Below are 25,282 nucleotides of genomic sequence, written 5' to 3'. Positions count from 1 at the left end.
TCAGACCGTTTCATGCTCATCTCATTTTTGACACCTTTTAAAGCTCTTCATATTTTTCACACCTTTTGAGGCTCTTCATATTTTTCACACCTTTTGAGGCTCTTCATATTTTTCATATTTTTGAAGCTCTTCATATTTTTCACACCTTTTCAGGCTCTTCATATTTTTGAACACCGCTTCATGCTCCTCCTATTTTTCAGAGAGTTTCATGCTCCTCATGTATTTCACACCTTATGAAGCTCTTCATATTTTTCACACCTTTTCAGGCTCTTCATGTTTTTCAACGCCGCTTCATGCTCCTCCTCTTTTTCAGACCGTTTCATGCACCTCCTATTTTTCTCACCTTTTGAAGCTCTTCATATTTTTCACAACTTTTCAGGCTCCTCATGTTTTGCAACACCGCTTCATGCTCCTCCTATTTTTCAGACCGTTTCATACTCCTCATATTTTTGACACCTTTTGATGCTCTTCATATTTTTCACACCTTTTCCGGCTCTTCATTTTTTCAACACCGCTTCATGCTCCTCCTATTTTTCAGACCGTTTCATGCTCATCTCATTTTTGACACCTTTGGAAGCTTTTCATATTTTTCACAATTTTTCAGGCTCTTCATGTTTTGAACACCGCTTCATGCTCCTCCTATTTTTCAGACCGTATCATGCTCCTCATATTTTGACATCTTTTGAAGCTCTTCATATATTTCACACCTTTTCAGTCTCTTCTTTTTTTTCAACACCACCTCATGCACCTCCTATTTTTCAGACCGTTTCATGATGATCTCATTTTTGACACATTTTGAAGCTCTTCATATTTTTCACACCTTTTCAGGCTCCTCATTTTTTTCAGCACCACTTCATTCTCCTCCTAATTTTCAGACCGTTTCATGCTCATCTCTTTTTTGACACCTTTTGAAGCTCTTCATATTTTTCACACATTTTGAAGCTCTTAATATTTTTCACACCTTTTCTGGCTCTTCATGTTTTTCAACATCGGTTCATGGTACTCCTATTTTTTAGACCGTTTCATGCTCCTCATATTTTTCCACCTTTTGAAGCTGTTCATATTTTTCACATCTTTTCAGTCTCTTCATTTTTTTCAACACTGCTTCATGCTCCTCCTATTTTTCAGACCATTTCATGCTCATCTCATTTTTGACACCTTTTGAAGCTCTTCATATATTTCACACCTTCTGAAGCTCTTCATAATTTTCACATCTTTTCAGGATCTTCATGTTTTTCAACAACTTTTCATGATCCTCCTATTTTTTAGACCGATTCATGCTCCTCATATTTTTGACACCTTTAGAAGCTCTTCATATATTTCACACCTTTTCAGGCTGTTCATGTTTTTCAACACCACTTCATGCTCCTCGTATTTTTAAGACCGTTTCATGCTCCTCATATTTTTGACACCTTTAGAAGCTCTTCATATTTTTCACACATTTTCAGGCTCTTCATGTTTCTCAACACCGCTTCCTGCTCCTCCTCTTTTTCAGACCGTTTCAGGCTCCTCATATATTTGACACATTTTGAAGCTCTTCATGTTTCTCACAGCTTTTCAGGTTCTTCATGTTTTTCAACACTACTTCATGCTCCTCCTATTTTTCAGACGGTTTCATGCTCATCTCATTTTTGACACCTTTTGAAGCTCTTCATATTTTTCACATCTTTTGAAGCTCTTCATATTTTTCACACGTTTTCAGGCTCTTCATGTTGTTCAACACCCTTTCTTGCTCCTCCTATTTTTCAGACCGTTTCATGCTCCTCATATTTTTGACACGTTTTGAAGCTCTTCATATTTTTCACACCTTTTCAGGCTCTTCATGTTTTTGAACACCGTTTCATAGTCCTCCTATTTTTCAGACCGTTTCATGCTCCTCATATTTTTGACACCTTTTGAAGCTCTTCATATTTTTCACTACTTTTCAGGGTCTTCCTGTTTTTGAACACCGCTTCATGCTCCTCCTATTTTTCAGAACTTTTCATGCTCCTCATATTTTTGACACCTTTTGAAGCTCTTCTTATTTTTCACACCTTTTCAGGCTCTTCATGTTTTTGAACACCATTTCATGCTCCTCCTATTTTGCAGACCGTTTCTTGCTCCTCATATTTTTGACACCTTCTGAAGCTCTTCATATTTTTCACACCTTTTGAAGCTCTTCATATTTTTCATATTTTTGAAGCTCTTCATATTTTCACACGTTTTCAGACTCTTCATGTTTTTCAACACCGCTTCATGATCCTGCTATTTTTCAGACCGTTTCATGCTCCTCATATATTTCACACCTTTTGAAGCTCTTCATATTTTTCACACCTTTTGAAGCTCTTCATATTTTTCATATTATTGAAGCTCTTCATATTGTTCACACCTTTTCAGGCTCTTCATATTTTTGAACACCGCTTCATACTCCTCCTATATTTCAGACAGTTTCATGCTCATCTCATTTTTGACACCTTTTGAAGCTTTTCATAGTTTTCACAACTTTTCAGGCTCTTCATATTTTTGAACACCTCTTCATGCTAATCCTATTTTTCAAACCATAACATGCTCCTCATATTTTTCACACCTTTTGAAGCTCTTCATATTTTTTACACCTTTTCATGCTCTTCATGTTTTTGAACACCACTTCATGCTCCTTATATTTTTCAGAGAGTTTCATGCTCCTCATGTATTTCACACCTTTTGAAGCTTTTCATATTTCTCACACCTTTTCAGGCTCTTCATGTTTTTCAACACCGCTTCATGCTCCTTCTATTTTTCAGATCGTTTCATGCTCCTCATATTTTTGACACCTTTTGAAGCTCTTCATATTTCTCACACCTTTTCAGGCTCTTCATGTTTTTGAACACCGCTTCATGCTCCTCCTATTTTTCAGACCGTTTCATGCTCCTCATATTTTTCCCACCTTTTGTAGCTTTTCATATTTTTAACACCTTTTCAGGCTCTTCAAGTTTATCAACACCACTTCATGCTCCTCCTTTTTGCAGACCGTTTCATGCTCCTCATATTTGACACCTATTGATGCTCTTAATATATTTCACACCTTTTCAGGCTCTTCATTTCTTCCACACCACTTCATGCTCCTCATATTTTTCAGGCAGTATCATGCTCCTCATATTTTTCACATCTTTTGAAGCTCTTCATATTTTTCACACCTTTACAGGCTCTTCATGTTTTTGAACACCGTTTCATGCTCCTCCTATTTTTCAGACCGTTTCATGCTCCCCATATTTTTGAGACCTTTTGAAGCCCTCATATATTTCACACCTTTTCAGGCTCTTCATTTTTTTCAACACCACGTCATGCTCCTCCTATTTTTCAGACCCCTTTATGCTCTTCTCATTTTTGACACCTTTTGAAGCTCTTCATATTTTTCACACCTTTTGAAGCTCTTCATATTTTTCACACCTTTTCATGCTCTTCATGTTTTTGATCACCGCTTCATGCTCCTCCTATTTTCAGACCGTTTCATGCTCCTCATATTTTTCACACATTTTGAAGCTCCTCCTATTTTTCACAACCTTTCACGCTCTTCATGTTTTTCAACACGGCTTCATGATCCTCCTATTTTTCTGACAGTTTCATGCTCCTCCTATTTTTCAGCACGTTTCATACTCCTCCAAATTTTCAGACCGTTTCATGCTCCTCATATTTGTCACACCTTTCGAAGCTCTTCATATTTTTCACACCTTTTCTGGATCTTCATGTTTTTGAGCACAGCTTCATGCGCCTCCGATTTTTCAGACCGTTTCATGCTCCTCATATATTTCACACCTTTTGAAGCTCTTCATATTTTTCACAGCTTTTCAGGATCTTCATGTTTTTCAACACCATTTCATGCTGCTCCTATTTTTCAGACCGTTTCATGCTCCTCATATTTTTGACACCTTTTGAAGTTCTTCATTTTTTTCAAAACTTTTCAGGCTCTCCATGTTTTTAAACACCGCTTCATGCTCCTACTATTTTTGAGACCGTTTCATGCTACTCATTTATTTCACACCTTTTGAAGCTCTTCATATTTTTCAAGCCTTTTCAGGCTCTTCATGTTTTTGAACACCGCTTCATGCTCCTCCTATTTTTCAGACCGTTTCATGCTCCTCATTTATTTCACACCTTTTGAAGCTCTTCATATTTTTCAAGCCTTTTCAGGCTCTTCATGTTTTTGAACACCGCTTCATGCTCCTCCTATTTTTCAAACCTTTTCATGATCCTCATGTATTTCAAACCTTTGAAACTCTTCATATTTTTCAGACCTTTTCTTGCTCTTCATGTTTTTCAACAACATTTCATGCTCCTCCTATTTTTCAGACCTTTTCATGCTCCTCATATTTTTCACACCTTTTCATGCTCTTCTTGTTTTTCAACACAGTTTCATGGTCCTCATATGTTTGACACCTTTTGAATCTCTTCATATTTTTCACACCTTTTCAGGCTCTTCATGATTTTCAACACTGCTTCATGCTCCTCATATTTTTGAGACCGTTTCATGCTCCTAATATTGTTCACACATTTTCAAGATCTTCATGTTATTCAACACCGCTTCATGCTCTTCCTATTTTTCAGGCCGTTTCATGCTCCTCATATTTTTGATACTTTTGAAGCTCTTAATATTTTTCACACCTTTTCAAGCTCTTCATGTTTTGAACACCATTTCATGCTCCTCCTATTTTTCAGACCGTTTCATGTTCCTCATATTTTTGACAACTTTTGAAGCTCCTCATATTTTTCACACCTTTTCAGGCTCTTCATGTTTTTCAACACACTTTCATGCTCCTCATATGTTTGACACCTTTTGAATCTCTTCATATTATTCACACCTTTTCAGGCTCTTCATGATTTTCAACACCGCTTCATGCTCCCCATATTTTTGAGACCGTTTTATGCTACTCATATTTTGACACCTTTTGAAGCTCTTCATGTATTTCACACCTTTTCAGGCTCTACATGTTTTTCAACACCGCTTCATCCTCATCATATTTTGAGACCGTTTTATGCTACTCATATTTGACAACTTTTGAAGCTCTTCATATATTTCACACCTTTTAAGGCTCTTCATGTTTCTGGACACCGCTTCATGCTCCTCCTATATTTCACACTTTTTGAAGCTCTTCATATATTTCACACCTTTTAAGGCTCTTCATGTTTCTGGACACCGCTTCATGCTCCTCCTATATTTCACACTTTTTGAAGCTCTTCATATATTTCACACCTTTTCAGGCTCTTCATGTTTTTGAACACCGCTTCATGCTCCTCCTATATTTCACACCTTTTGAAGCTCTTCATATATTTCACACCTTTTCAGACTCTTCATGTTTTTCAACATCGCTTCATACTCCTCCTATTTTTTTGACCGTTTCATGCTCCTCATATATTTGACACCTTTTGAAGCTCTTCATATTTTTCACACCTTTTGAAGCTCTTCATATTTTTCACACCTTTTGAAGCTCTTCATATTTTACACATATTTTCACCCTCTTCATGTTTTTCAACACCTTTTCATGCTCCTCCTATTTTTCGGACTGTTTCATTCTCTTCATATTTTTGACACTTTTTGAAGCTCTTCATATTTTTCACACCTTTTCAGGCTCTTCATCTTTTTCAACACCGTTTCATGCTCCTCATATTTTTCAGACTGTTTCATTCTCCTCATATTTATGTCAACTTTTGAAACTCTTCATTTTCTTCACACCTTTTCATGCTCTTCATGTTTTTGAACACTGCTTCATGCTCCTCCTATGTTTCAGACCGTTTCATGCTCCTCATATTTTTGAAACCTTTTGAAGTTCGTCATATATTTCACACCTTTTCAGGCTCTTCATGTTTTTAAACACCTCTTCATTCTTCTCCTGTTTTTCAGACCATTTCATGCTCCTCATATTTTTCACACTTTTTGAAGCTCTTCATATTTTTCACACTTTTTGAAGCTCTTCATACTTTTCACACCTGTCAGGCTCTTCATGTTTTTGAACACCGCTTCCTGCTCCACCTATTTTTCAGATCGCTTATGCTCCTCATATTTTTCACACTTTTTGAAGCTCTTCATATTTTTCACACTTTTTCAGGCTCTTCATGTTTTTGAACACCACTTCATGCTCCTCCTATTTTTCAGACCGTTTCATGCTCCTCATGTATTTCACACCTTTTGAACCTCTTCGTATTTCGCACACCTTTTCAGGCTCTTCATGTTTTTCACAACCACTTCATGCTCTTCCTATTTTTCAGACCGTTTCATGCTCCTCATATTTTTGATACCTTTGAAGCTCTTCATATTTTTCACACCTTTTCAGGCTCTTCATGTTTTGAACACCATTTCATGCTCCTCCTATTTTTCCGACCGTTTCATGCTCCTCATCTTTTACACACCTGTTGAAGCTCTTCATATTTTTCACACCATTTCAGGCTCTTCATGTTTTTCAACACCGCTTCATGCTCCTCCTATTTTTTCAGACCGTTTAATGCTCTTCCTATTTTTGACACGTTTTGAGGCTCTTCATATTTTTCTCACCTTTTCAGGCTCTTCATGTTTTCGAACACCGCTTCATGCTCCTCCTATTTTTGAGACCGTTTTATGCTCCACATGTATTTCACAGCTTTTGAATCTCTTCAGAATTTTCCCACCTTTCAGGCTCTTCATGTTTTTGAACACCGTTTCATGGTCTTCCTATTTTTCAGACCGTTTCATGCTCCTCATATTTGTGACACCTTTAGAAACTCTTCATATTTTTCACACCTTTTCAGGTTCTTCATGTTTTTGAACACCGTTTCATGCTCCTCCTATTTTTCAGACCATTTCATGCTCCTCATATTTTTGACACATTTTGAATCTCTTCATATTTTTCACACCTTTTCAGGTTCTTCATGTTTTTGAACACCGCTTCATGCTTCTCCTATTTTTCAGACCGTTTCATGCTATTCATGTATTTAATACCTTTTGAAGCTCTTCATATTTTTCACACCTTTTCAGGCTCTTCATGTTTTTGAACACCTTTTCATGCTCCTCGTATTTTTCTGACCGTTTCCTGCTCCTCATATTTTTTACCCTTTTTGAACCTCCTCATATTTTTCGCACCTTTTGAACCTCTTCATATATTTCACATCATTTCAGGCTCTTCATGTTTTTCAACACCACTTCATGCTCCTCCTATTTTTCAGACCGTTTCATGCTCCTCATAATTTTGACACGTTTTGAAGCTCTTCAAATTTTTCACACCTTTTCAGGCTCTTCATCTTTTTCAACACCACTTCATGCTCCTCCTCTTTTCCAGAGCGTTTCATTGTCCTCATATTTTTGACACCTTTAGAAGCTCTTTATATTTTTCACAACTTTTCAGGCTCTTCATGTTTTTCACAACCGCTTCATGCTCCTCCTATTTTTCAGACAGTTTCATTCCTCTCATGTATTTCACACCTTTTGAAGCTCTTCATATTTTTCACACCTTTTCAGACTCTTCATGTTTTTGAACACCACTTCATGCTCCTCCTATTTTACACACAGTTTCATGCTCCAAATGTATTTCACACCTTTTGAAGCTCTTCTTATTTTTCACACATTTTGAGGCTCTTCATTTGTTTGAACACCGTTTCATGCTGCTCCTAATTTTCAGACCGTTTCATTCTCATCTCATTTTGACAGCTTTTGAAGCTCTTCATATTTTCACGCCTTTTGAAGCTCTTCACATATTTCACACCTTTTCAGGCTCTTCTTTTTTTTCAACACCACTTCATGCTCCTCCTAATTTTCAGACCGTTTCATGATCATCTTATTTTGACAGCTTTTGAAGCTCTTCATATTTTCACACCTTTTGAAGCTCTACATATTATTCACATCTTTTCAGGCTCTTCATGATTTTCAACACCGCTTCATGCTCATCCTATTTTTCAGACTGTTTCATGCTCATCTCATTTTTGACACCTTTGGAAACTCTTCATATTTTTTCACTCGTTTTCAGGCTCTTCCAGTTTTTCAACAACATTTCATGCTCCTCCTATTTTTCAGACTGTTTCATGGTCGTAATGTATTTCACACCTTTTGAAGCTCTTTATATTTTTCACACCTTGTCAGGCTCTTCATGTTTCTGAACAGTGCTTCATGCTCCTCCTATTTTTCAGACCGTATCATGCTCCTCATATTTTTGAAACATTTTGAAGCTCTTCATATATTTCACACCTTTTCAGGCTCTTCATGTTTTTGAACACCACTTCATGCTTCTCATATTTTTCAGACTGTTTCATGGTCCTCATGTATTTCACACATTTTGAAGCTCTTTATATTTTTCACACCTTTTCAGGCTCTTCATATATTTGAACACTGCTTCATGCTCCTCCTATTTTTCAGAGAGTTTCATGCTCCTCATGTATTTCACAACTTTTGAAGCTCTTCATGTTTTTCACACCTTTTCAGGCTGTTCATGTTTTTTAACAGCGCTTCATGATTCTCCTATTTTTCAGACCGTTTCATGCTCTTCATATTTTTGACACATTTTGAAGCTCTTCATATTTTTCACAGCTTTTCAGGCTCTTCATGTTTTTCCACACCACTTCATGCTTCTCCTAATTTTCAGACCGTTTCATGCTCCTCATGTATTTCACACCTTTTGAAGCTCTTCATATTTTTCACACCTTTTCAGGCTCTTCATGTTTTTCCACACCACTTCATGCTTCTCTTATTTTTCAGCCCGTTTCATGCTCCTCATATATTTCACACCTTTTGAAGCTCTTCATATTTTTCAAACCTTTTCAGGCTCTTCATGTTTTTGATCACCGTTTCATGCTCCTCCTATTTTTCAGACGGTTTCATGCTCCTCATATTTTTGACACTTTTTGAAGATCTTCATATTTTTCACACCTTTTCAGGCTCTTCATGTTTTTCAACACCACTTCATGCTCCTCCTATTTTTCAGACCGTTTCATGCTCCTCATATATTTGACACATTTAGAAGCTCTTCATATTTGCACACCTTTTCAGGCTCTTCATATTTTTCATCACCGCTTCATGCTCCTCCTATTTTTCAGACGGTTTCATGTTGATCTCATTTTTGACACCTTTTGAAGCTCTTCATATTTTTCACACCTTTTGAAACTCTTCATATTTTTCACAGCTTTTCAGGCCCTTCATGATTTTCATCACCACTTCATGCTCCACCTATTTTTAAGACCGTATCATGCTCCTCATATTTTTGACACCTTTAGAAGATCTTCATATTTTTCACACCTTATCAGGCTCTTCATGTTTTTCAACAACGCTTCATGCTCCTCCTATTTTTCAGACCGTTTCATGCTCCTCATATTTTTGACACCTTTTGAAGCTCTTCATATTTTTCACACCTTTTCAGGCTCTTCATATTTTTCAACACCGCATCATGCTCTTCCTATTTTTCAGACCGTTTCATGCACCTCATATTTTTCACACCTTTTAAAGCTCTTCATATTTTTAACACCTTTTCAGGCTCCTTATGTTTTTCAACACCGATTCATTCTCCTCCTATTTTTCAGACCGTTTCATGCTCCTCATATTCTTGACAAGTTTTAAAGCTCTTCATATTTTTCACATCTTTTCAGGCTCTTCATGATTTTGAACACCGCTTCATGCTCCTCCTATTTTTCAGACCGTTTCATGCTCCTCATATTTTTCACACCTTTTGAAGCTCTTCATATTTTTCACAACTTTTCAGGCTCTTCATATTTTGAACACCGCTTCATGCTCCTCCTATTTTTCAGACCGTTAAATGCTCCTCATGTATTTGACACCTTTTGAAGCTCCTCATATTTTTCACACGTTTTCAGGCTGTGCATGTTTTTGAACACCGCTTCATGCTCCTGCTATTTTTCAGACCGTTTCATGCTCGTCATATTTTTGACACCTTTTGAAGCTCTTCATATTTTTGACACCTTTTCAGGCTCTTCAGGTTTTTCAACACCGCTTCATGCTCCTCCTTTTTTGCAGACCGTTTCATGCTCCGCATATTTTTGACAACTTTTGAATTTCTTCATATTTTTCACACCTTTTCAGGCTCTTCAGGTTTTTCAACACCGCTTCATGCTCCTCCTTTTTTGCAGACCGTTTCATGCTCCGCATATTTTTGACACCTTTTGAATTTCTTCATATTTTTCACACCTTTTCAGGCTCTTCATGTTTTTGAACACCACTTCATGCTCCTCGTATTTTTCAGAGAGTTTCATGCTCCGCATGTATTTCACACCTTATGAAGCTCTTCATATTTTTCACACCTTTTCAGGCTCTTCATGTTTTTGAACACCGCTTCATGATTCTCCTATTTTTCAGACCCTTTCATGCTCTTCATATTTTTGACACATTTTGAAGCTCTTCATATTTTTCACACCTTTTCAGGCTCTTCATGTTTTTCCACACCACTTCATGCTTCGCCTAATTTTCAGACCGTTTCATGCTCCTCTTGTATTTCACACATTTTGAAGCTCTTCATATTTTTCACACCTTTTTAGGCTCTTCATGTTTTTGACGACCGCTTCATGCTCCTCCTATTTTTCAGACCATTTGATGCTCCTCATATTTTTTGACACCTTTTGAAGCTCTTCATATTTTTCACACCTTTTAGGCTCTTCATGTTTTTCAACACCGTTTCATGATCTTCCTATTTTTCAGACCGTTTCATTCTCATCTCATTTTTGACACCTTTTGAAGCTCTTCATATTTTTCACACCTTTTCAGGATGTTCATGTTTTTCCAGCCAACTTCATGCTTCTCCTATTTTTCAGACCGTTTCATGCTCCTCATGTATTTCACACCTTTGAAGCTCTTCATATTTTTGACACCTTTTCAGGCTCTTCATGTTTTTGATCACCGTTTCATGCTCCTCCTATTATTCAGACCGTTTCATGCTCCTCATATTTTTCACACCTTTTGAAGCTCTTCATATCTTTCACAACTTTTCAGGGTCTTCATGTTTTTGAACACCACTTCATGATCCTCCTATTTTTCAGACCATTTCATGCTCTTCATAATTTTGACCCATTTTGAAGCTCTTCATATATTTCACACCTTTTCAGGCTCTTCATGTTTTTCAAAACCACTTCATGCTCCTCCTAATTTTCAGACCGTTTCATGTTCTTCTCATTTATGACACATTTTGAAGCTCTTCATATTTTTCACACCTTTTCAGGCTCTTCATGTTTTTGAACACAGCTTCATGCTCCTCCTATTTTTCAGACCGTTTCATGCTCGTCATATTTTTGACACCTTTTGAAGCTCTTCATATTTTTCACACCTCTTCAGGCTCTTCATGTTTTTGAACACCGTTTCATGATCCTCCTATTTTTCAGACCGTTTCATGCTCCTCATATATTTGACACATTTAGAAGCTCTTCATATTTTCACACCTTTTCAGGATCTTCATATTTTTCAACACCGCTGCATGCTCCTCCTATTATTCAGACGGTTTCATGTTGATCTCATTTTTGACACCTTTTGAAGCTCTTCATATTTTCACACCTTTTGAAACTCTTCATATTTTTCACACCTTTTCAGGCCCTTCATGATTTTCAACACCGCTTCATGCTCCTCCAATTTTTAAGACCGTTTCATGCTCCTCATATTTTTGACACCTTTAGAAGATCTTCATATTTTCACACCTTTTCATGCTCTTCATGTTTTTCAACAACGCTTCATGCTCCTCCTAATTTTCAGACCGTTTCATGCTCCTCATATTTTTGACACCTTTTGAAGCTCTTCATATTTTTCACACCTTTTCAGGCTCTTCATATTTTTCAACACCGCATCATGCTCCTCCTATTTTTCAGAGCGTTTCATGCACCTCATATTTTTCACACCTTTTAAAGCTCTTCATATTTTTCACACCTTTTCATGCTCCTTATGTTTTTCAACACCGATTCATTCTCCTCCTATTTTTCAGACCGTTTCATGCTCCTCATATTCTTGACACCTTTTAAAGCTCTTCATATTTTTCACACCTTTTCAGGCTCTTCATGTTTTTGAACACAGCTTCATGCTCCTCCTATTTTTCAGACCGTTTCATGCTCGTCATATTTTTGACACCTTTTGAAGCTCTTCATATTTTTCACACCTCTTCAGGCTCTTCATGTTTTTGCACACCGTTTCATGATCCTCCTATTTTTCAGACCGTTTCATGCTCCTCATATATTTGACACATTTAGAAGCTCTTCATATTTTCACACCTTTTCAGGATCTTCATATTTTTCAACACCGCTGCATGCTCCTCCTATTATTCAGACGGTTTCATGTTGATCTCATTTTTGACACCTTTTGAAGCTCTTCATATTTTCACACCTTTTGAAACTCTTCATATTTTTCACACCTTTTCAGGCCCTTCATGATTTTCAACACCGCTTCATGCTCCTCCAATTTTTAAGACCGTTTCATGCTCCTCATATTTTTGACACCTTTAGAAGATCTTCATATTTTCACACCTTTTCATGCTCTTCATGTTTTTCAACAACGCTTCATGCTCCTCCTAATTTTCAGACCGTTTCATGCTCCTCATATTTTTGACACCTTTTGAAGCTCTTCATATTTTTCACACCTTTTCAGGCTCTTCATATTTTTCAACACCGCATCATGCTCCTCCTATTTTTCAGACCGTTTCATGCACCTCATATTTTTCACACCTTTTAAAGCTCTTCATATTTTTCACACCTTTTCAGGCTCTTCGTGATTTTGAACACAGCTTCATGCTCCTCCTATTTTTCAGACCGTTTCATGCTCCTCATAATTTTCACACCTTTTGAAGCTCTTCATATTTTTCACAACTTTTCAGGCTCTTCCTATTTTGAACACCGCTTCATGCTCCCCCTTTTTTCAGACCGTTTAAGATCCTCATGTATTTGACACCTTTTGAAGCTCTTCATATTTTTCACACGTTTTCAGGCTCTTCATGTTTTTGAACACCGCTTCATGCTCCACCTATTTTTCAGACCGTTTCATGCTCGTCATATATTTGACACCTTTTGAAGCTCTTCATATTTTTCACACCTATTCAGGCTCTTCATGTTTTTGCACACCGTTTCAAGATCCTCCTATTTTTCAGACCGTTTCATCCTCCTCATATTTTTGACACCTTTTGAAGCTCTTCATATTTTTCACACCTTTTCAGGCTCTTCAAGTTTTACAACACCACTTCATGCTCCTCCTATTTTTCAGAGAGTTTCATGCTCCTCATGTATTTCACACCTTATGAAGCTCTTCATATTTTTCACACCTTTTCAGGCTCTTCATGTTTTTCACACCTTTTCAAGCTCTTCATGTTTTGCAACACAACTTCATTCTCCTAGTCTTTTTAAGACCGTTTCATGCTCCTCATATTTTTGACACCTATTGAAGCTCTTCATATTTCTCACACCTTTTCAGGTTCTTCATGTTTTTCAACACCGCTTCATGCTGCTTCTATTTTTCAGACCGTTTCATGCTCCTCATATTTTTCACATCTTTTGAAGCTCTTCATATTTTTCACACCTTTTGAAGCTCTTCATATTTTTCACACCTTTTCAGGCTCTTCATGTTTTTGAACACTTCTTCTTGCTCCTCCTCTTTTTAAAACCCTTTCATGCTTCTCATATTTTTGACACCTTTTATAGCTCTTCATATTTTTCACACCTTTTCATGCTCTTCATGTTTTTCAACACAGTTTCATGCTGCTTCTATTTTTCAGACCGTTTCATGCTCTTCATATTTTTCACACCTTTTGAAGCTCTTCATATTTTTCACACCTTTTCAGGCTCTTCATGTTTTTGAACACCGTTTCATGATCCTCCTATTTTTCAGACCGTTTCATGCTCATCTCATTTTTGACACCTTTTGAAGCTTTTCATAATTTTCACTACTCTTTAGGCTCTTCATGTTTTTGATCACCGCTTCATGCTCCTCCTATTTTTCAGAGAGTTTCATGCTCCTCATGTATTTCACAACTTTTGAAGCTCTTCATATTTTTCACACCTTTTCAGGCTGTTCATGTTTTTGAACACCGCTTCATGATTCTCCTATTTTTCAGACCGTTTCATGCTCTTCATATTTTTGACCCATTTTGAAGCTCTTCATATTTTTCACACCTTTTCAGGCTCTTCATATTTTTCCCCACCACTTCATGCTTCTCCTAATTTTCAGACCGTTTCATGCTCCTCATATATTTCACACCTTTTGAAGCTCTTCCTATTTTTCACACCTTTTCAGGCTCTTCATGTTTTTGACGACCGCTTAATGCTCCTCTTATTTTTCAGACCGTTTGATGCTCCTCATATTTTTGACACCTTTTGAAGCTCTTTCTATTTTTCACAACTTTTAGTGACTTCATATTTTTCAACACCTTTTCATGATTTTCCTATTTTTCAGACCGTTTCATGCTCATCTCATATTTGACACCTTTTGAAGCTTTTCATATTTTTGACAACTTTTCAGGCTCTTCATGATTTTGAAAACAGCTTCATGCTCCTCCTATTTTTCAAAGAGTTTCATGCTCCTCATGTATTTCACACCTTTTGAAGCTCTTCATATTTTTCACACCTTTTCAGGCTGTTCATGTTTTTCCACACCACTTCATGCTTCTCCTATTTTTCAGCCCGTTTCATGCTCCTCATGTATTTCACATCTTTTGAAGCTCTTCATATTTTTCAAACCTTTTCAGGCTCTTCATGTTTTTGATCACCGTTTCATGCTCCTCCTATTTTTCAGACAGTTTCATGCTCCTCATATTTTTGACACTTTTTGAAGCTCTTCATATTTTACACACCTTTTCAGGCTCTTAATGTTTTTCAACACCACTTCATGCTCCTCCTATTTTTCAGACCGATTCATGCTCCTCATATATTTGACACATTTATAAGCTCTTCATATTTTTCACACCTTTTCAAGCTCTTCATATTTTTCAACACCGCTTCATGCTCCTCCTATTTTTCAGACGGTTTCTTGTTGATCTCATTTTTGACACCTTTTGAAGCTCTTCATATTTTTCACACCTTTTGAAACTCTTCATATTTTTCACACCTTTTCAGGCTCTTCATGTTTTTCACACATTTTCAGGCTCTTCATGTTTTTCAACACCGTTTCATGCTGTTTCTATTTTTCAGACAGTTTCATGCTCCTCATATTTTTCACATCTTTTGAAGCTCTTCATATTTTTCACACCTTTTCAGGCTCTTCATGTTTTTCAACACCGCTTCATGCTCCTGCTATTTTTCAGACTGTTTCATGCTCCTCATATTTTTGACACCTTTAGAAGCTCTTCATATTTTTCAAACCTTTTCAGGCTCTTCATGTTTTTGAACACTGCTTCATGCTCCTCCTATTTTTCAGACCGTTTCATGCTCCTCATATTTTGACACCTTTTGAAGCTTTTCATATTTTTCACACCTTTTCAGGCTCTTCAAGTTTTTCAACACCACTTCATGCTTTTCCTTTTGTGCAGACCATTTCATGCTCCTCATATTTTTGACACCTTTTGTTGCTCTTCATATTTTTCACACCTTTTCAAGCTCTTCTTATTTTTCAAACAAGTGAAGCTCATCATATTTTTCACACTTTTTCAGGCTTTTCATGTTTAGAATACCGCTTCATGCTCCTATTTTTCTGACCGTTTCTTCCTCCTCATGTATTTCACACCTTTTGAAGCTCTTCGTATTTTTCACACCTTTTCAGGCTCTTCATGTCTTTGAACACCGTTTTATGCTGCTTCTATTTTTCAGACCGTTTCATGCTCCTCATATATTTTAAACCTTTGAATCTCTTCATATTATTCACACCTTTTCAGGCTGTTCATGTTTTTCAACAACGCTTCATGATCCTCCTATTTTTCAGACCGTTTCATGCTCCTCATAATTTTGACACCCTTTGAAGCTCTTCTTATATTTCACACCTTTTCAGACTCTTCATGTTTTCGAACACCACTTCAAGTTCCTCCTATTTTTGCGACGGTTTCATGCTCCTCATGTATTTCACTCCTTTTGAAGCTCTTCATATTTTTCACACCTTTTCAGGCTCTTCATGATTTTCAACCCCACTTCATGCTCCTCCTATTTTTCAGACCGTTTCATGTTCCTCATATTTTTGACACCTTTTGAAGCTCTTCATATTTTCTACACCTTTTCAGGCTCTTCATGTTTTTCAACACAGCTTCATGCTCCTCTAATTTTTCAGACCATTTGGTGCTCCTCATATTTTTCACAGCTTTTGAAGCTCTTCATATTTTTCACACCTTTTCAGGCTCTTCATGTTTTTCAACACCACTTCATGCTCCTCCTATTTTTCAGACCGTTTCATGCTCCTCATATTTTTGACACCTTTTGAAGCTCTTCATATTTTTCACACCTTTTCAGGCTCCTCCTGTTTTTGAACACCGTTTCATGCTCCTAGTATTTTTCAGACCATTTCATGCTCCTCATATTTTTGACACCTTTTGAAGCTCTTCATATTTTTCACACCTTTTCAGGCTCTTCAAGTTTTTGAACAATGCTACAATGCTCCTCCTATTTTTCAGACCGTTTCATGCTCCTCATATTTTTGACCTCTTTTAAAGCTCTTCATATTTTTCACGCCTTTTGAAGCTCTTCATATATTTCACACTTTTTCAGGCTCTTCATATTTTTCAACACCACTTCATGCTTCTCCTATTTCTCAGACCGTTTCATGCTCATCTCATTTTTGACAGCATTTGAAGCTCTTCATATTTTTCACAACTTTTGAAGCTCTTCATATTTTTCACACCTTTTCAGGCTCCTCATGTTTTTCAACACCGCTTCATGCTCCTCCTATTTTTCAGACCATTTCATGCTCCTCTCATTTCTGAAATCTTTTGAAGCTCTTCATATATTTCACACATTTTCAGGCTGTTAATGTTTTTCAACACGGCTTCATGCTCCTCCTATTTTTCAGACCGTTTCATGCTCATCTAATTTATGACACCTTCTGAAGCTCTTCATAGTTTTCACAAATTTTCAGGCTCTTCATATTTTTGAACACCGCTTCATGCTCCTCCTATTTTTCAGACCGTTTCATGCTCCTCATTTATTTCACACATTTTGAAGCTCTTCATATTTTACACACCTTTTCAGGCTAGTCATGATTTTCAATAACACTTCATGCTCCTCCTATTTTTCAGACAGTTTCATGCTCATCTAATTTTTGACACCTTTTGAAGCTCTTCATATATTTCACACCTTTTGAAGCTCTTCATATTTTTCACATTTTTGAAGCTCTTCAGATTTTTCACACGTTTTCAGGCTCTTCATGTTTTTGAACACCGCTTCATGCTCCTCATATATTTCAGACCGTTTCATACTCCTCATATTTGTGACACCTATTGAAGCTCTTCGTATTTTTCACACATTTTCACGCTCTTCATGTTTTTCATCATGACTTCATGCTCCTCCTATTTTTCAGACCGTTTCATGCTCCTCATATTTTTGACACCTTTTGAAATCTTCATATACTTCACACCTTTTCAGATTCTTCATTTTTTTGAAAAGAACTTCATGCTCCTTCTATTTCTCAGACCGTTTCATGTTCATCTCATTTTTGACACCTTTTGAAGCTCCTCATATTTTTCATTCCTTTTGAAGATCTTCATATTTTTCACACGTTTTCAGGCTCTTCATATTTTTCAACACCGCATCATGCTTCTCCTATTTTTCAGACAGTTTCATTCTCCTCATATTTTTGACACGTTTTGAAGCTCTTCATATTTTTCACACCTTTTCAGGCTCTTCATGTTTTTCAACACTGTTTCATGATCCTCCTATTTTTCAGACCGTTTCATGCACCTCATAATTTTGACACCTTTTGAAACTCTTCTTATATTTCACACCTTTTCAGACTCTTCATGTGTTCGAACACCACTTCAAGTTCCTCCTATTTTTGCGACCGTTTAATGCTCTTCATATTTTTGACACCTTTTGAAGCTCTTCATATTTTTCACACATTTTGAAGCTCTTCATTTATTTCACACATTTTCAGGCTCTTCATGTTTTTCAACACCACTTCATGCTCCTCCTATTTTTCAGACCGTTTCTTGCTCATCTAATTTTTGACACCTTTTGAAGCTCTTCATATATTTCAAACCTTTTGAAGCTCTTCATATATTTCACATTTTTGAAGCACTTCAAATTTTTCACACCTTTTCAGGCTCTTCATGTTTTTGAACACCGCTTCATGCTCCTCCGGTTTTTCAGACCGTTTCATGCTCCTCATATTTTTGACACCTTTTGAAGCTTTTCATATTTTTTACAACATTTCAGGCTTTTCATGTTTTTGAACACCTCTTCATGCTCCTCGTATTTTTCACACCATTTGAAGCTCTTCATATTTTTCACACATTTTGAGGCTCTTCATGTTTTTCAACACCGCTTTGTGCTACTCCTATTTTTCAGACCGATTAATGCTCCTCCTGTACTTCACACCTTTTGTAGCTCTTCATATTTTTCTCACATTTTCAGGCTCTTCATGTTTTTCAACACCGCTTCATGCTCCTCCAATTTTTCAGACCGATTCATGCTCCTCAAGTATTTCACACCTTTTGAGGCTTCATGTTTTTCAACACCACTTTATGCTCCACATATTTTTCAGACCGTTTCATGCTCCTCATATTTTTGACACCTTTTGAAGCTCTTCATATTTTTCACACCTTTTCTGGCTCTTCATGATTTTCAACAGCGCTTCATGCTCCTCCTATTTTTCAGACCGTTTCATGCTCATCTCATTTTTGACACCTTTTGAAGCTCTTCATATTTTTCACACCTTTTGAAGCTCTTTATATTTTTCACAAGTTTTCAGATGTTCATGTTTTTCAACACCGCTTCTTGATCCTCCTATTTTTCAGACCGTTTCATGCTCCTCCTAATTTTCACACCTTTTGAAGCACCTCAAATTTTTCACACCTTTTCAGGCTCTTCTTGTTCTTGAACACTGTTTCCTGCTCCTCCTTTTTTTAAGACCGTTTCATGCTCCTCATATTTTTGACACCTTTTGAATCTCTTCATATATTTCACACCTTTTCAGGCTCTTCATATATTGGAACACCACTTCATGCTCCTCCTATTTTTCGGACGGTTTCATTCTCCTCATGTACTTCACACCTTTTGAAGCTCTTCATATATTTCACACTTTTTCAGGCTCTTCATGTTTTTCAACACCACTTCATGCTCCTCTTATTTTTCAAACCGTTTCATGCTCATCTCATTTTTGACACCTTCTGAAGCTCTTCATATTTGTTACACCCTTTCAGGCTCTTCATGTTTTTCAACACGGCTTCATGCCACTCCTATTTTTCAGACCGTTTCATGCTCCTCATATTTTTCACACCTTTTGAAGCTCTTCATATTTTTCACACATTTTCAGGCTCTTCATGTTTTTCAACACCACTTCATGCTCCTCCTATTTTTCAGACCGTTTCATGCTCCTCATGTATTTCACACCTTTTGAAGCTCTTCATATTTTTCACACTTTTTGAAGCTCTTCATATATTTCACACATTTTCAGGCTCTTCATGTTTTTCAACACCGCTTCATGCTCCTCCTTTTTTTCAGACCGTTTCATGGTCCTCATGTATTTCACACATTTTGAGGCTCTTGATATCTTTCACACCTTTTCAGCCGCTTCATGTTTTTGAACACCGTTTCATGCTCCTCCTATTTTTCAGACCGTTTCATGCTCCTCATATTTTTGACACCTTTTGAAGCTCTTCATATTTTTCACACCTTTTGAAGCTCTTCATGTATTTCACACGTTTTCAGTCTCTTCAGGTTTTTCAACACCGCTTCATGCTCCTCCTATATTTCAGACCGTTTCATGCTCCTCATATTTTTGACACATTTTGAAGCTCTTCATATTTTTCACACATTTTCAGGCTCTTCATGTTTTTCACAAGTTTTCAGATCTTCATGTTTTTCAACACCGCTTCTTGATCCTCCTATTTTTCCGATCGTTTCATGCTCCTCATATTTTTGTCACGTTTTGAAGCTCTTCATATTTTACACACATTTTCAGGCTCTTCATGTATTTGAACATCGCTACATGCTCCTCCGAATTTTCACACCTTTTGAAGCACCTCAAATTTTTCACACCTTTTCAGGCTCTTCATATTCTTGAACACGGTTTCCTGCTCCTCCTTTTTTTCAGACCGTTTCATGCTCCTCATATTTTTGACAGCTTTTGAATCTCTTCATATATTTCACACCTTTTCAGGCTCTTCATGTATTGGAACACCACTTCATGCTCCTCCTATTTTTCGGACGGTTTCATTCTCCTCATGTACTTCACACCTTTTGAAGCTCTTCATATATTTCACACTTTTTCAGGCTCTTCATGTTTTTCAACACCACTTCATGCTCCTCCTATTGTTCAGACCGTTTCATGCTCTTCTCATTTTTGACACCTTCTGAAACTCTTCATATTTGTTACACCCTTTCAGGCTCTTCATGTTTTTCAACACGGCTTCATGCTCCTCCTATTTTTCAGACCGTTTCATGCTCCTCATATTTTTCACACCTTTTGAAGCTCTTAATATTTTTCACACTTTTTCAGGCTCTTCATGTTTTGAACACTGCTTCATGCTCCTCCTATTGTTCAGACCGTTTCATGCTCCTCTTATATTTGACACGTTTTGAGGCTCTTCATATATTTCACACCTTTTCAGGCTCTTCATTTTTTTCAACACCGCTTCATGCTCCTCCTATTTTTCAGACCGATTCAAGCTCCTCATATTTTTGACACCTTTTGAAGCACTTCATATTTTTCACACCTTTTCAGGCTCTTCATTTTCTTGAACACCGCTTCATGCTCCTCCTATTTTTCAGACCGTTTCATGCTCCTCATATTTTTGACACCTTTTGAAGCACTTCGTATTTTTCACACCTTTTCAGGCTCTTCATTTTTTTGAACACCGCTTCATGCTCCTCCTATTTTTCAGACCGTTTCATGCTCCTCATATATTTGACACCTTTTGAAGCCCTTCATATTTTTCACACATTTTCAGGTTTTCATGTTTTTCAACACTGCTTCATGCTCCTCCTATTTTTCAGACCGTTTCATGCTCCTCATGTTTTTCACGTCTTGTGTAGCTCTTCATATTTTTCACAACTTTTGAAGCTCTTCATATTTTTCACACCTTTTGAAGCTCTTCATATTTTTCACATGTTTTCACGCTCTTCATGTTTTCAACACCGCTTCTTGATCCACCTATATTTCAGACTGTTTCATGCTCCTAATATTTTTGTCACGTTTTGAAGCTCTTCATATTTTACACACATTTTCAGCCTCTTCATGTTTTTCAACACCGCTTCATGCTCCTTCTATTTTTAACACCTTTTGAAGCTCTTCATATTTTTCACACCTTTTCAGGCTCTTCATGTTTTTGAACACGGTTTCCTGCTCCTCCTTTTTTTCAGACCGTTTCATGCTCCTCATATTTTTGACACGTTTTGAATCTCTTCATATATTTCACACCTTTTCAGGCTCTTCATATATTTGAACAACGCTTCATGCTCCTCCTATTTTTCAGACGGTTTCATCCTCCTCATGTATTTCACACCTTTTGAAGCTCTTCATATTTTTCACACCTTTTCAGGCTCTTCATGTTTTTGAACACCGTTTCATGCTGCTCCTATTTTTCAGACCGTTTCATACTCCTCATAGTTTTGACACATTTTGAGCTCTTCATATTTTTCACATCTTTTCAGGCTCTTCATGTTTTTCCACACCACTTCATGCTTCTCCTGTTTTTCAGACCGTTTCATGATCCTCATGAATTTCACACATTTTGAAGCTCTTTATATTTTTCACATATTTTCAGGCTCTTCATGTTTTTGATCACCGCTTCATGATCCTCCTATTTTTCAGACCGTTTCATGCTCTTCATATATTTGACACCTCTTGAAGCTCTTCATATTTTTCACACCTCTTCAGGCTCTTCATGTTTTTCCCCACCACTTCATTCTTCTCCTATTTTTCAGACCATTTCATGCTCCTCATGAATTTCACACTATTTGAAGCTCTTCATATTTTTCACACCTTTTCAGGCTCTTCATGTTTTTTATCACCGTTTCATGCTCCTATTTTTCAGACCGTTTCATGCTCCTCATATTTTTGACACCTTTTGCAGCTCTTCATATTTTTCATAGTTTTCAGTCTCTTCATGACTTTGAACACCGCTTCATGATCCTCCTATTTTTAAGACCGTTTCATGCTCTTCATATTTTTGACACCTTTTGCAGCTCTTCATATTTTTCACACCTTTTCAGGCTCTTCATGTTTTTCAACACCGCTTCATGCTGCTTCTCTTTTTCAGACCGTTTCATGCTCCTCATATTTTTCACACCTTTTGAAGCTCCTCATATTTTTCACACCTTTTCAGGCTCTTCATGTTTTTGAACACCGCTTCATGCTCCTCCAATTTTTCAGGCCGTTTCATGCTCCTCATAATTTTGACACCTTTTGAAGCTCTTCATATGTTTCACACCTTTTCAGGCTCTTCATTTTTTTCAACAACACTTCATGCTCCTCCTATTTTTCAGACGGTTTCATGCTCATCTCATTTTTTACACCTTTTGAAGCTCTTCATATTTTTCACACCTTTTCAGGCTCTTCATATTTTTCACACGTTTTCAGGCTCTTTTTGTTTTTCAACACCGCTTCATGCTCCTCCTATTTTTCAGACCGTTTCATGCTCCTCATATTTTTGACACCTTTTGAAGCTCTTCATATTTTTCACAACTTTTCAGTATCTTCCTGTTTTTGAACACCGTTTCATGCTCCTCCTATTTTTCAGTCCGTTTAATGCTCCTCATGTATTTCACACCTTTTGAAGCTCTTCATATTTTTCACACGTTTTCAGGCTCTTCATGTTTTTGAACACCGCTTCATGCTCCTCCAATTTCAGACCGTTTCATGCTCCTCATGTATTTCACACCTTTTGAAGCTCTTCATATTTTTCACAACTTTTCAGGCTCCTCATGTTTTTGAACACCGTTTCATGCTCCTCCTATTTTCCAGACCGTTTCATGCTCCTCATATTTTTGACACCTTTTGCAGGTCTTCATATTTTTCACACCATTTCAGGCTCTTCAAATTTTTGAACACTGCTTCATGATCCTCCTATTTTTCAGACCGTTTCATGCTCTTCATATTTTTGACACCTTTTGAAGCTCTTCATATTTTTCACACCTTTTCAGGCTCTTCATGTTTTTCCACACCACTTCATGCTTCTCCTATTTTTCAGACCGTTTCATGATCCTCATGAATTTCACACATTTTGAAGCTCTTTATATTTTTCACACATTTTTAGGCTCTTCATGTTTTTGATCACCGCTTCATGATCCTCCTATTTTTCAGACCGTTTCATGCTCATCATATATTTGACACCTCTTGAAGCTCTTCATATTTTTCACACCTTTTCAGGCTCTTCATGTTTTTCCCCACCACTTCATTCTTCTCCTATTTTTCAGACCATTTCATGCTCCTCATGAATTTCACACCTTTTGAAGCTCTTCATATTTTTCACACCTTTTCAGGCTCTTCATGTTTTTTATCACCGTTTCATGCTTCTCCTATTTTTCAGACCGTTTCATGCTCCTCATAATTTTGACACGTTTTGAAGCTCTTCATATTTTTCACACCTTTTCAGGCTCTTCATGTTTTTGAACACTGCTTAATGCTCCTCCTATTTTTCAGACTGTTTCATGCTCCTCATATTTTTCACACCTTTTGAAGCTCCTCATATTTTTCACACCTTTTCAGGCTCTTCATGTTTTTCAACACCGTTACATGATCCTCCTATTTTTCAGACTGTTTCATGCTCATCTCATTTTTGACACCTTTTGAAGCTTTTCAGATTTTTCTCAACTTTTTAGGCTCTTCATGTTTCTCAACACGGCTTCATGCTCCACATATTTTTCAGACCGCTTCATGCTCATCTCATTTTTGACACCTTTTGAAGCTCTTCATATTTCTCACAACTTTTTAGGCTTTTCATATTTTTGAACACCGCTTCATGCTCCTCCTATTTTTCAGAGAGTTTCATGCTCCTCATGTATTTCACATCTTTTGAAGCTCTTCATATTTCTCACAACTTTTTAGGCTCTTCATGTTTTTCCACATCACTTCATGCTTCTCGTATTTTTCGGCCTGTTTCATGCTCCTCATGTATTTCACAGCTTTTGAAGCTCTTCATATTTTTCACACCTTTTCAGGCTCTTCATGTTTTTAATCACCGTTTCATGCTCCTCCTATTTTTCAGACCGTTTATGCTCCTCATATATTTGACACATTTTGAAGCTCTTTATATTTTTCACACATTTTCAGGCTCTTCATGTTTTTGAACACTGCTTCATGATCCTCCTATTTTTCAGACCTTTTCATGTTCTTCATATGTTTGACACATTTTGAAGCTCTTCATATTTTTCACACCTTTTCAGGCTCTTCATGTGTTTCAACACCCCTTCATGCTTCTCCTATTTTTCAGACCGTTTCATGCGCCTCATGTATTTCACACCTTTTGAAGCTCTTCATAATTTTCACATCTTTTCAGTCTCTTCATGTTTTTGAACACCATTTCATGCCGCTTCTATTTTTTAGACCGTTTCCTGCTCCTCATATTTTTCACACCTTTTGATGCTCTTCATATTTTTCACACGTTTTCAGGCTCTTCTTGTTTTTCAACACCGCTTCATGCTCCTCCTATTTTTCAGACCGTTACTTGCACCTCATATTTTTCTCACCTTTTGAAGCGCTTCATATTTTCCACACCTTTTCAGGCTCTTCATGTTTTTCAACACCGCTTCATGCTCCTCCTATTTTTCAGACCGTTTCCTGCTCCTCATATTTTTGACACGTTTTGAAGCTCTTCATATTTTTCACACGTTTTCAGGCTCTTCATGTTTTTCACACCTTTTCAGGCTCTTCATGTTTTTGAACACCATTTCATGATCCTCCTATTTTTCTGACCGTTTAATGCTCCTCATATTTTTGACACCTTTAGTAACTCTTCATATTTTTCACACCTTTTCAAGCACTTCATGGTTTTCCACACCGCTTCATGCTCCTCCTATTTTTCAGACGGTTTCATACTCTTCATATTTTTGATAACTTTTGAAGCTCTTCATATTTTTCACACCTTTTCAGGCTCTTCATGTTTTTCAAGACCACTTCATGCTCCTCCTATTTTTCAGACCGTTTCATGCTCATCTCATTATTGACACCTTTTGAAGTTCTTCATATTTTTCCCACCTTTTGAAGCTCTTCATATATTTCACACGTTTTCAGGTTCTTCATGTTTTTCAACACCGTTTCATG

Source organism: Dama dama, chromosome 4 (assembly GCF_033118175.1).
Source record: "Dama dama isolate Ldn47 chromosome 4, ASM3311817v1, whole genome shotgun sequence".
In the NCBI taxonomy this organism is placed as follows: Eukaryota; Metazoa; Chordata; class Mammalia; order Artiodactyla; family Cervidae; genus Dama; species Dama dama.
Note: the sequence above shows the minus strand (reverse complement) of the source record.